This window comes from Podarcis gaigeae (genome assembly GCF_964106915.1).
Source record: "Podarcis gaigeae genome assembly, chromosome: 6".
Lineage (NCBI taxonomy): Eukaryota > Metazoa > Chordata > Lepidosauria > Squamata > Lacertidae > Podarcis > Podarcis gaigeae.
This window is the reverse complement of record NC_139682.1, coordinates 98,212,506-98,226,021: the sequence shown is the minus strand read 5'-3', so window position 1 is coordinate 98,226,021 and position 13,516 is coordinate 98,212,506. Positions and strand designations below refer to the sequence as shown.

At 44.7% G+C, this 13,516-nt stretch overlaps 2 protein-coding genes across 2 annotated transcripts in view; one reads left to right on the top strand and one right to left on the bottom strand.

The window, feature by feature from the left end:
• The window catches only part of LOC310847712 (uncharacterized protein), a gene marked incomplete at its 3' end in the record, with an annotated part of 137,242 nt that overhangs the window by 45,402 nt on the left and 78,324 nt on the right, over positions 1 to 13,516 (top strand). The window lies entirely within an intron of this gene.
• The window catches only part of LOC310846864 (uncharacterized protein C1orf21), a 199,777-nt gene continuing 199,264 nt past the window's right edge, over positions 13,004 to 13,516 (bottom strand). Inside the window, exon 7 of the mRNA XM_083744053.1 lies at positions 13,004 to 13,370. The gene's annotated coding sequence lies outside the window, so the exon portion shown is untranslated. The remainder of the gene's footprint in view (positions 13,371 to 13,516) is intronic.

Sequence of the window (13,516 nt, the reverse complement as noted above, 5' to 3'; positions counted from 1 at the left end):
GGATTTGTAACTGGCTGACTGACCGAACCCAAAGGGTGCTCATCAATGGTTCCTCTTCATCCTGGAGAAGAGTGACTAGTGGGGTGCCACAGGGTTCTGTCTTGGGCCCGGTCTTATTCAACATCTTTATCAATGACTTGGATGATGGACTCAAGGGCATCCTGATCAAATTTGCAGATGACACCAAACTGGGAGGGGTGGCTAACACCCCAGAGGACAGGATCACACTTCAAAACGACCTTGACAGATTAGAGAACTGGGCCAAAACAAACAAGATGAATTTTAACAGGGAGAAATGTAAAGTATTGCACTTGGGCCAAAAAAATGAGAGGCACAAATACAAGATGGGTGACACCTGGCTTGAGAGCAGTACATGTGAAAAGGATCTAGGAGTCTTGGTTGACCACAAACTTGACATGAGCCAACAGTGTGACGCGGCAGCTAAAAAAGCCAATGCAATTCTGGGCTGCATCAATAGGAGTATAGCATCTAGATCAAGGGAAGTAATAGTGCCACTGTATTCTGCTCTGGTCAGACCTCACCTGGAGTAGTGTGTCCAGTTCTGGGCACCACAGTTCAAGAAGGACACTGACAAACTGGAACGTGTCCAGAGGAGGGCAACCAAAATGGTCAAAGGCCTGGAAACGATGCCTTATGAGGAATGGCTAAGGGAGCTGGGCATGTTTAGCCTGGAGAAGAGGAGATTAAGGTGTGATATGATAGCCATGTTCAAATATATAAAAGGAGGTCACATAGAGGAGGGAGAAAGGTTGTTTTCGGCTGCTCCAGAGAAGCGGACACGGAGCAATGGATCCAAACTACAAGAAAGAAGATTCCACCTAAACATTAGGAAGAACTTCCTGACAGTAAGAGCTGTTCGACAGTGGAATTTGCTGCCAAGGAGTGTGGTGGAGTCTCCTTCTTTGGAGGTCTTTAAGCAGAGGCTTGTCAACCATATGTCAGGAGTGCTCTGATGGTGTTTCCTGCTTGGCAGGGGGTTGGACTCGATGGCCCTTGTGGTCTCTTCCAACTCTATGATTCTATGTATAAATGGATAGGTAACAATGCACTGCATGGCCACACACACTAGTGAAAAGGCCTCAAACATGCACATGAAAGAAGATGGAATTAAAAACTCTGAAAAAGAAGTAGCCATGGAATTAACCAACAAGGTTCTCTGTCTCCGTTTCTTCTCCACAGTGGCTAGGAAAGCAGTTTATGGAAAGACAGTTTCCTCTTTGCTTAGCAAATAGCCAGACGTCTGTCTGTTGAATGGAAGGAATGCCTTCCATTCCTGTCAGAGATCTAGAAAGTTCCAACCTGTGCACACTGCTGTTCTTAACACCCTGCAGTTGGCAGCAGGAGGCAGCTGAGGGATGATGGAGCAGCGATATTGGTTCTGTGGTAATTGGTGTAAATAGTTGCAAAGCAACATAATGCCAACCCGTCAAGAAGGGTCCAAAGCTGTGTGGTACCCAAGCAGAAGGCTCCAGGTGCCTTGGAGAGTTGTTGGCCATCACCACCAACAATATCAGGCTAGATGGACCAAAGATGTGGATTTGTGTTGGGCATCTTCATACATTCCTGAATTCATCACCTACCCACACAACAGGACCATGAAAAATACTTAGTTCTTTTCTTGGTACTCAAGTCTCACCATTTCTTTAATTTTTTTTAAAAGGGTCTGTACATAATTGACTATTAACATATTTGTTACCTTTTCCATGTCAAAAAGGTGTTTTAAAAACAAGAAACCTTATCACATGAGACAAGATGTGGAGTCAATACAGTGTGTGTCCCCACACTGCTCCCACAGGCAATCTGAGCTCCGGTATGATTTTTAGACTGGGTCTCATAGGAAATACACTATTGAACAGAAAAATGTAATTTGTGTCTGCTTGCCTACCCTTGTGCAGTCTAAATGGGTATTGCAAAAGAAACTCAATTACAATTTACAAATGTTTCTATTCATACACACTGTACACACTGTAAACATCTTATAATTACGTCCAATTAGTCAGAGACTTGCAGCACACAAGCCCTGCTATATTCATATTCCTAACTCCCAGCTGCAGCCACAGTGTGGCAGTATTTTAATGGCAATGAAAGTGATAATCCAAAATAGATTAATTTGTATGATGGGTTTTTACGTCTTTGGTGTATCCTCGAGGAAATTAAAATTAAAGTGAAAGAACTTTGGCGTTTGCTTACTTAGTTTCAAAGTTTTGGGTCCTGGATTGTTGTGCTCATGTGCTTTCTGGTTGCTGGATGTGGTTTTAAGCATCATTATAAATTAACTAACTCAAACAGCTGTTAATTCCTCTCAACACTTTCTTCCTTTCCAGCACTGCAATGGGCAATGCAATTTCTCCCCCCTCTCCCAATTCACCTTTATTGGGGTTTTTTTACAACAGAAATGCTTTCTTATGCAGTTTCAATTTCTTGTTGATGTACTAATGCTTCTAAATCATAAAAAAATGTTCTGTATCATTCAACTTACTGATGTTCTAATTACCTCTGACTTACCTCCCCTTCTTAGTTGCTTCCTTTTGAGTTCTTGGTTGAATGCATATCATTGTGAATCTAGATTGTTGGTAACCAGCTTAACTGCTACTTTTTGATGTTTCTAATTACAAGAGTTAATCTAAACCAGTCAAAAATTTTAATTCTCTGCAGTGGTATTTCAGGAATTGTCTGAATGTATTCCAATCTTTGCTAACTGTATTCCAATCTTTGCTAAATTTTTGTTTCACTTGATCCCTTATCTTGTCCTGTCAATGTATCCATCTCAGCATATTCAATCTTTTATTGATGGTATTGTCTCGCTTTTCCAGTTTTGTGCAATCAAAACTCTCGCTGCTGTGGTGGCGTACATAAATAATTTCTTTAGCTCTCTTGGGATCTCCCTCCCAATAATCCCTAAAAGAAATGCCTCAGGTTTTGGGGGGAATGAGATTTTAAATATCTTTTTCCACTCATTATAAATTGACTCCCAAAATTCGTTCATTCTTTTACAGGTCCACCATACATAATACATTGATCCCTCCTTACATTTCCAGCAACAATTTGAATTATTTTTCTACATTATCGCTAATTTTCTTGGTGTTATATACCAGCGATAGAAGACCTTCATGTTGTTCTTTAGTCGTGTCCGACTCTTCGTGACCCCATGGACCAGAGAACCCCAGGCACCTCTGTGCTCCACTGCCTCCCGCAGTTTGGTCAAACTCATGCTGGTAACCTCGAAAACACTATCCAACTACACTATCATGTAGTTTTCCTTAATAGAAAAACAAGCTGTAAACTTAAGATCTTCCCTCCACAGTCTTTGCCAATCTGAGAGTTGTATGTTATGACCTAGATCTCTTGCCCAATTTATCATGGTAGATTTTACGTCCTCATCCTTCACCAACCATTCTAATAAGATTTTATACATTTTGGACAGTGTTTTATCATCAATGTATATCAAGTCTCTTTCAAACGTTGAAAGTTCTTTGTTAAAGCCCCTTTTTTATCTTGTTTAAATAGGTCGACCTTGGAACGGACAGCTCACGGAAGAACCCCGACCAGACCTAAGAGGAGGCGTGTAGTGGTGATAGGGGATTCCCTACTGAGGGGAACAGAAGCAGTGATCTGTGGGCCTGACAAGATGTCTCGGGAAGTGTGCTGTCTCCCCGGGGCTAAGATCCAAGTTGTAACTGAACGACTGCAAGGAATCATAAAACCCACTGACAAATACCCCTTCCTCTTGGTTCATGTGGGAACCAATGACACCGCAAGCAATAGCCTCCAGAAGATCAAAAGAGACTACGAGGCTCTGGGCAGGAAATTGAAGCAATTAAATGCACAAATTGTCATCTCATCTGTCCTCCCAGTTTAACGACGTGGCCCAGGGAGAGAGGGAAAAATAGTGGAAGTGAACAGCTGGCTTCGCAAATGGTGTAAACAGGAACGGTTTGGATTCTTAGATCATGGACTGCAGTTTCTTGAAGATGGACTTCTGGCAAGCGATGGGCTGCACCTCACAACGGTTGGGAGGAATGTTTTTGCCAAAAATCTCAGAAACCTCATCAGGAGGGCTTTAAACTGACTAATGTGGGGGAGGGAGACAGTGCTCCTGAAGGTAGGAGTCTATCAATTGATGAAGATGATCATCCAAATGTCATAGACGAAATGGAGCAAACAGCACGCAGACCTAGTGGTGGGAGGAAAAAATCCTTAAATAAGAGACACGGGGGAATGATTAATGGACTTCAATGTCTGTACACTAATGGCCAAAGCATGGGAAATAAACAAGATGAGCTTGAGCTCTTGGTACAGCAAACTAAATATGACATAATAGGCAGCACTGAAACCTGGTGGGATAAGTCCCACGATTGGAATGTAAAAATGGAGGGATACAATCTATTTCAGAGAAACAGACCAGACAAGAAAGGAGGAGGAGTGGCGTTATATGTCAGGGATGTATATACCTGTGAACAGATCCAGGATTTAGAACCTCAAAGCCAAAGTGAGAGCATTTGGGTCAAAATTAAGGGAGAGAAGAATAACAGGGACCTCATTGTGGGAGTTTATTATAGATCCCCAAGCCAAACGGAGGACATAGATGATGCCTTCCTGGAACAGATGGCCAAGCATGCAAAAGGAAGGGAGATAGTAGTAATGGGGGACTTCAGTTACCCCGATATTTGTTGGATGTCAAACTCAGCCAAGAGCATAAGGTCAAACAGATTCCTCACTGGCCTTGCAGACAACTTCATTGTCCAGAAAGTGGGAGAAGCAACAAGAGGAACAGCCATTTTAGATCTGGTCCTAACCAATGTTGATGACCTGGTTAGTGGGGTAGAAGTGGGAGGATCATTAGGCACGAGTGATCATGCTCTTCTGAAGTTTACTATACAGCGGAAAGGAGCAGCCAAGCATACTAGGACTCAATTTCTTGACTTTAAGAAAGCCAACTTCATAAAACTTAGGGAAGTGCTGGGTGAGATCCCATGGACAGTAATACTAAAAGGAAAGGGAGTTCATGATGGCTGGGAGTTTGTTAAGAGGGAGATAGTAAAAGCACAACTTCAGGAAATAACAATGAGACGGAAACATGGAAGATGCCTAAAGAAGCCAGGGTGGCTATCTAAAGAACTTTTAACTGAGTTAAGATTAAAAAAGGATGTGTACAAAAAATGGAAAAGGGGGGGAAACCACCAAAGAGGAATTCAAACAAATAGCCAGCACGTGGAGACACAAAGTCAGAAAAGCTAAAGCACAGAATGAACTCAGGCTTGCTAGAGAGGTTAAAAGCAACAAAAAAGGCTTTTATGGGTATGTTCGTAGCAAAAGGAAGAACAAAGAAACAGTGGGGTCACTCAGAGGAGAAGGTGGTGAAATGCAAAGAGGGGACACAGAAAGGGCTGAACTCCTCAATGCCTTCTTTGCCTCAGTCTTCTCCGATAAAGAAAACAATGCCCGACCTGAAGAATTTGGAGCAAATGATTCAGCAGAGGAAACACAGCCCAGAATAACTAAGGAGATAGTACAAGAATACTTGGCTAGTTTAGATGTATTCAAGTCTCCAGGGCCAGAAGAACTGCATCCAAGAGTATTAAAAGAACTGGCAGATGTGATCTCAGAACCACTGGCAGACATCTTTGAGAATTCCTGGAGAACAGGCGAAGTCCCGGCAGACTGGAGGAGGGCAAATGTTGTCCCTATTTTCAAAAAGGGGAAAAGAGAGGACCCAAATAATTACCGCCCAGTCAGTCTGACATCAATACCAGGGAAGATTCTGGAGCAGATCATTAAGCAAACAGTCTGTGAGCACCTAGAAAGGAATGCTGTGATCACCAATAGTCAGCATGGATTTCTGAAAAATAAGTCATGTCAGACGAACCTGATCTCGTTTTTTGACAGAATTACAAGCCTGGTAGATGAAGGGAACGCAGTGGATGTAGCCTACCTTGATTTCAGCAAGGCATTTGACAAGGTGCCCATGATATTCTTGTAAAGAAGCTGGTAAAACATGGTCTTGACTACGCTACCACTCAGTGGATTTGTAACTGGCTGACTGACCGAACCCAAAGGGTGCTCATCAATGGTTCCTCTTCATCCTGGAGAAGAGTGACTAGTGGGGTGCCACAGGGTTGTGTCTTGGGCCCGGTCTTATTCAACATCTTTATCAACGACTTGGATGATGGACTCAAGGGCATCCTGATCAAATTTGCAGATGACACCAAACTGGGAGGGGTGGCTAACACCCCAGAGGACAGGATCACACTTCAAAATGACCTTGACAGATTAGAGAACTGGGCCAAAACAAACAAGATGAATTTTAACAGGGAGAAATGTAAAGTATTGCACTTGGGCCAAAAAAATGAGAGGCACAAATACAAGATGGGTGACACCTGGCTTGAGAGCAGTACATGTGAAAAGGATCTAGGAGTCTTGGTTGACCACAAACTTGACATGAGCCAACAGTGTGACGCGGCAGCTAAAAAAGCCAATGCAATTCTGGGCTGCATCAATAGGAGTATAGCATCTAGATCAAGGGAAGTAATAGTGCCACTGTATTCTGCTCTGGTCAGACCTCACCTGGAGTACTGTGTCCAGTTCTGGGCACCACAGTTAAAGAAGGACACTGACAAACTGGAACGTGTCCAGAGGAGGGCAACCAAAATGGTCAAAGGCCTGGAAACGATGCCTTATGAGGAACGGCTAAGGGAGCTGGGCATGTTTAGCCTGGAGAAGAGGAGGTTAAGGGGTGATATGATAGCCATGTTCAAATATATAAAAGGAGGTCACATAGAGGAGGGAGAAAGGTTGTTTTCTGCTGCTCCAGAGAAGCGGACACAGAGCAATGGATCCAAACTACAAGAAAGAAGATTCCACCTAAACACTAGGAAGAACTTCCTGACAGTAAGAGCTGTTCGACAGTGGAATTTGCTGCCAAGGAGTGTGGTGGAGTCTCCTTCTTTGGAGGTCTTTAAGCAGAGGCTTGACAACCATATGTCAGGAGTGCTCTGATGGTGTTTCCTGCTTGGCAGGGGGTTGGACTCGATGGCCCTTGTGGTCTCTTCCAACTCTATGATTCTATGATTCTATAGCTGTGGACATGCCTTAGATTTGGTGTTTCTCTCTACGGATGTTGGTGATCTGACACTAACTAAAAGCGAAACAAAAGAAGTGCCATGGTCAGATCATTTCCTGGTGCAACTGGACTTCTCTGCGACCCTTCCCCTCTGCAGGGAGGTGGGACCGATTTGGATGGCCCGCCCCCGCTACTTAATGGATCCAATTGGCTTCCAGAGAGTGGTTCCTGTTGTCGTTTAGTTGTGTCCGACTCTTCGTGACTCCATGGACCAGAGCACGCCAGGCACTCCTGCCTTCCACTGCCTCCTGCAGTTTGGTCAGACTCATGTTTGTAGCTTCGAGAACACTGTCCAGCCATCTCGTCCTTTGTCGTCCCCTTTCTCCTTGTGCCCTCAATCTTTCACAACATCAGGGTCTTTTCCAGGGAGTTTTCTCTTCTCATGAGTTGGCCAAAGTATTGGAGCCTCAGCTTCACGATCTGTCCTTCCAATGAGCACTCAGGGCTGATTTCCTTAAGAATGGGTAAGTTTGATCTTCTTGCAGTCCACGGGACTCTCAAGAGTCTCCTCCAGCACCATAATTCAAAAGCATCAATTCTTCAGCAATCAGCCTTCTTTATGGTCCAGCTCTCACTTCCATACATCACTACTGGGAAAACCATGGCTTTAACTATACAGACCTTTGTTGGCAAAATGATGTCTCTGCTTTTTAAGATGCTGTCTAGGTTTGCCATCGCCTTTCTCCCAAGGAGCAGGCGTCTTTTAATTTTGTGACTGCTGTCACCATCTGAAGTGATCATGGAGCCCAAGAAAGTAAAATCTCTCACTGCCTCCATTTCTTCCCCTTCTATTTGCCAGGAGGCAAATGATCTTAGGTTTTTTTTTATGTTGAGCTTCAGATCATATTTTGCACTCTCCTCTTTCACCCTTATTAAAAGGTTCTTTAATTCCTCCTCACTTTCTGCCATCAAGGTTGTGTCATCTGCATATCTGAGGTTGTTGATATTTCTTCCGGCAATCTTAATTCCAGCTTGGGATTCATCCAGCCCAGCCTTTCGTATGATGAATTCTGCACATAAGTTAAATAAGCAGAGAGACAAAATACAGCCTTGCCGTACTCCTTTCCCAATTTTGAACCAATCAGTTCTTCAATATCCAGTTCTAACTGTAGCTTCTTGTTTCACATAGAGATTTCTCAGGAGACAGATGAGGTGATCAGGCACTCCCATTTCTTTAAGAACTTGCCATAGTTTGCTGTGGTCGACACAGTCAAAGGCTTTTGCATAGTCAATGAAGAAGAAGTAGATGTCTTTCTGGAACTCTCTAGCTTTCTCCATAATCCAGTGCATGTTTGTAATTTGGTCTTTGGTTCCTCTGCCCCTTCAAAATCCAGCTTGCACTTCTGGGAGTTCTCGGTCTGCATACTGCTTAGGCCTGCCTTGTAGAATTTTAAGCATAACCTTGCTAGCATATGAAATGAGTGCAATTGTGCGGTAGTTGGAGCATTCTTTGGCACTGCCCTTCTTTGGGATCGGAATGTAGACTGATCTTCTCCAATCCTCTGGCCACTGCTGAGTTTTCCAAATTTGCTGGCATATTGAGTGTAGCACCTTAATAGCATCATCATTACTTAATGGATCGCTACTTAATGGATCCCATTGGCTTCCAGAGTGGTAGGGGATGTTTTATCCCAAGTTGATGGCCTTTCAGCTGATTCCCTGGTAGCATGCTGGAATGCGGAGTTAACCAGGGCTATTGACTGACTGGCTCCAAAGCACCCTCTCTGATTGCATGGATCCCGGACAGCCCTGTGGTTTTCTCCGGAGCTGAGGGCAATGAAACAATCGTTGAGACGGCTAGAGCGCCGGTGGCGGAAAACTCATTCTGAATAAGACCGGACACGGGCTAGAGCTCAACGTCAAGCCTACCAAGTGGCAATGGCGACGGCGAAGAGGGCCTTCTTCGCCGCCTCAATTGCATCTGCAGAAAACAGCAGCAGGAGACTTTTTCAGGTGGTTCACAATCTATCGGAACCACCTGTACCACCGGGGCCTGGTAGGGACCCCAAGATCTCCTGCAATGCTTTTGCAAAGTTTTTTTTGCAGATAAAGTCGCTCAGATTCAGAAGGAGGTAGACTCCACCGTGGGAGCAGGGCCAGGGCGGGAGAGTGCTAGAGTCCTGTTTAGTCCTGTTACATGGGATCAATTCCAATCCGTCACCTCCGAGGATGTGGACAGGCTGCTTGGATGCGTGAAACCGACCACCTGTCTCCTTGATCCTTGCCTATCCTGGCTGATAAAAGCGAGCCGGGAAGGGCTGGGCGATGGGTTTTGCGGGGTGGTGAGTGCTTCCCTCTGTGAGGGAGCCTTCCCAAACCCGCTGAAAGAGGCGGTCATTAAACCGCTTTTTAAAAAAACATCTTTAGACCCGGCCAATTTGGCCAACTATCGCCCAGTCTCAAATCTTCCATTCTTGGGCAAGGTGATTGAGCGGGTGGTTGCTGAACAACTCCAAGCACGCCTGGAGGATGCAGACCATTTGGATCCCTTCCAGTTGGGATTCAGGCCTCACCATGGGACTGAAACTGCCTTGGTCTCGCTGGTTGATGATCTCCGGCGGGCTAGGGACAAAGGTGAGAACTGTTTCCTAGTTCTGCTGGATTTTTCAGTGGCCTTTGACACCATCGACTATGACATCCTTCTGGACCATCTAGAGGGGCTGGGAGCTGGGGCACTGTTATACGGTGGTTCCGCTCCTTTCTCCTGGGCCGTGTCCAGAAAGTGGTGTTGGGGGATGAGTGTTCAGACCCCTGGGCTCTCACTTGTGGGGTGCCTCAGGGTTCCGTCCTTTCCCCCATGCTTTTCAACATCTACATGCAGCCGCTGGGAGAGATCATCAGGGGGTTTGGGCCGGGTATTCATCAGTATGCAAATGACACCCAGCTCTACCTCTCCTTTAAATCAGAACCAGTGAAGGTGGTGAAGGTCCTGTGTGAGTGCCTGGAGGCGGTTGGAGGATGGATGGCGGCTAACAGATTGAGGTTGAATCTTGACAAGACAGAAGTACTGTTTTTGGGGGACAGGGGGTGGGTGGGTGTGGAGGACTCCCTGGTCCTGAATAGGGTAACTGTGCCCCTGAAGGACCAGGTGCGCAGCCTGGGAGTCATTTTGGACTCACAGCTGTCCATGGAGGCGCAGGTCAATTCTGTATCCAGGGCAGCTGTCTACCAACTCCACCTGGTACGCAGGCTGAGACCCTACCTGCCCACGGACCGTCTTGCCAAAGTGGTGCATGCTCTAGTTATCTCCCGCTTGGACTACTGCAATGCGCTCTACGTGGGGCTACCTTTGAAGGTGACTCGGAAACTACAACTAATCCAGAATGCAGCAGCTAGACTGTTGACTGGGGGCGGCCGCCGAGACCACATAACACCAGTCTTGAAAGACCTACATTGGCTCCCAGTACGTTTCCATCCGAGCACAATTCAAAGTGCTGGTGTTGACTTTAAAGCCCTAAATAGCCTCGACCCAGTATACCTGAAGGAGTGTCTCCACCCCCATCGTTCTGTCCGGATGCTGAGGTCCAGCGCCGAGGGCCTTCTGGCGGTTCCCTCATTGCGAGAAGTGAGGTTACAGGGAACCAGACAGAGGGCCTTCTTGGTAGTGGCGCCCACCCTGTGGAACACCCTTCCTTCAGATGTGAAAGAAATAAGCAGCTATCCTATCTTTAAAAGACATCTGAAGGCATCCCTGTTCAGGGAAGTTTTTAATATTTAATGCTGTACTGTTTTTAACACTTGATTGGGAGCCGCCCAGAGTGGCTGGGGAAACTCAGTCAGACGGGCGGGGTATAAATAAATTTATATTTATTATTATTATTATTATTATTATTATTATTATTATTATTATTATTCTAGAGACTAGTCCAAATATCGGCGCTTCTTTTCTCCCTTCAAACCCCTCCTCTCCCAATCGCTGCTTCTCAAGTCCGATCCCAAACTGTTCTTCTCCTTCCGTCTTTGTTGTCCGTTGCCCTCTTGTCATTCTAGTCTCTCCCTTCCCCTATTGTCGCTTTCTCGATATAATCCAAGCTGGATTATAATGTCCACAACATTTAGGAAATCCTATTCCTTACTGGCACGGTTAAGGAGAACTATAATAGAAAAGTTCCCCATGCTATTTCAGGATACCCAACCACCACTCAAGCTTCTTTATATTTCTTACCTGTTTAACTCCAGAGAAAAATAACAGCTGGAGACATTTCCACAGAGCTGAAAGCAATTTGAAAGTGAGGTCATTGCTGACAGTGTGTATACACTCAGCCCACCTTGTGGTAAATAAGTTTTGTATGTTTTTTGTGTTTGACCAGAGGCGACAGAAGGTAAAAGATTGGTATGACCACATTGTCACACATGTAGGGGTTCTTTTTTTATTAATTGCTTACATCTGCTGTAAAGACTTTGTTTTAAATAAAAAGTCCACTTTTTAACTAAAATAAGCCCACACCTATATACACCATGTTTCAATTTTACTATAATTTTAAAAAGAATTGTAAACCACACTGTTGAAAGTGTTGAAAGGTGGGATATAAACCAATTAATATAAATAAATAAAGCCTTTTTTCAAAACACCTTCAAGTATTTTTTTAAAAAATGTCTCTAGTCTCAGCAGTATAATCACTCCTCCTATTAAAAAACAGCTTATCAGTACGGGATGAAATACTATCACCTAAATTCCTATGACTGTCCAGGACTGAAGAGTGGCCGTTGAGTCCATAGACATAAGAATGATAAAGTAGCTCAGGCTATTGTCCAGAGGTGTAACGTCCTGGTTCCTAGCAATGAGCAATGGCCATGTTCAACCTCCATGGTCCTAAGGCAGACTCTCCATACCAGTTGCTAAGATTCACTGGGGCTGGGGGGAGGCTGCTCTCGTGCCCAGGTCCTTCTCGCAGGCTTCCCACTGCCATCTGGTTGGTCGCTGTGAGAACAGGAAGCTGGGTCACTGGCTTGATGCAACAGGGTTCTCAAATTTTTTCCTCCCTTAGGGCAGAAGTGAAAATTGCCCATAGAAGGAGAAATTTAGTGCTGCTGTAATGAGAAGCAGCATGTCTGTCCAGAAAGAGCAAACGGTGGACGCTGGATTTTTCAATATGAAAAATGATTTTTGCTTTGGTTTTTTTGAACACTGAAAAATGCAACTTGGCTGCATGGAAGTCAATGGAACCCATGTTTCTGCATTCAGCAACAGCTGTTGATGTGCCTCTGTCTCTGGCACTCAGGACTCTGCCCAGGCCTGGTGCTCCTCTGTTCCCCAAGTGCTTTTCATCTGGCTAGAATGTTTCCCTGAACCTGGACAATGCTTCTTTATCTGGATGCAGGATGGAGAGAGGGGTGGGAGTGAGTGTACCAAGTTAACATTCACATGGGTTGCTCAGTCCACTTTTTCCTCCAGCTACACCCACTGCTGGCATGTGGTCCTCCAAAGGGTGCTATATTGCAATAGGTGATCATGAGGAGGGCTGGCAGAGAGCACCAGACGTGGGCCTTTGAGGGGAACTTTCAGGAGGATGAGAAAGAAAAAATGGGGAAGGAGAATGTCTCCTTTTGCGAACCTTGAATAGCACTGCAAGATCCCTCTTACAGGTTGGGGAACACACTGCAACTCTTTGGTGTGTGTCACCACTTACTCTGATGTATGTTACTCAACTCTTAAATGATGCAGATAAATACTATACTCACATGTGGAATCCTACAGTTCTTCGGGTTAAGGGGGATCGACTCACCAGGCTTAAGATTCCTTGGAATGCAGAATCTGTCATACATTATTTTTTCAAAAGGGAAAAAAAATACCCCTTCTAATGGGAAGCTGCTTCATTTTTTAAAAAATGGCATCACTTGTGAAATAAAATCAACACCAGATAGGAGAACAGAAACCTCTCTTTTAATTCTAGAGAAAAATCAGGATAAATTAGACTTTGATCAAACAAGACACAGGGAACCCGGAAAAGCAACTTCCAGTAAACCTGGAGAAAGTAGTACTGATATGAGACTATACAAATATTCAGTAATGTATAGTATATTCCATGTGAATTTATTTCACACCCAGTTATCTTTCCTCTTTAGGGCACCCCCCTCCCCACAAAAACTGGAGAAAATAGGAGCTGAAAGAAGTCTGAACAGGTTGGTTATGGCATTCAACATTTCTGCAGCTAGAACGTGACTTCCAAGGGTAAATTTTGCTTCCCTCTATTTGCATACTGGCTTCTTATTGCAGGGAATTACAGTGCTGCCCTGCAAGACGAATGCCTCGCAAGACGGAAAACCCGCTAGACGAAAGGGTTTTCCGTTTTGGGGGTGCTTCGCAAAACGAATTTCCTATGGGCTTGCTTCGCAAGACAAAAATGTCTTGCGAGTTCCTGCGGGGGTTTTTTC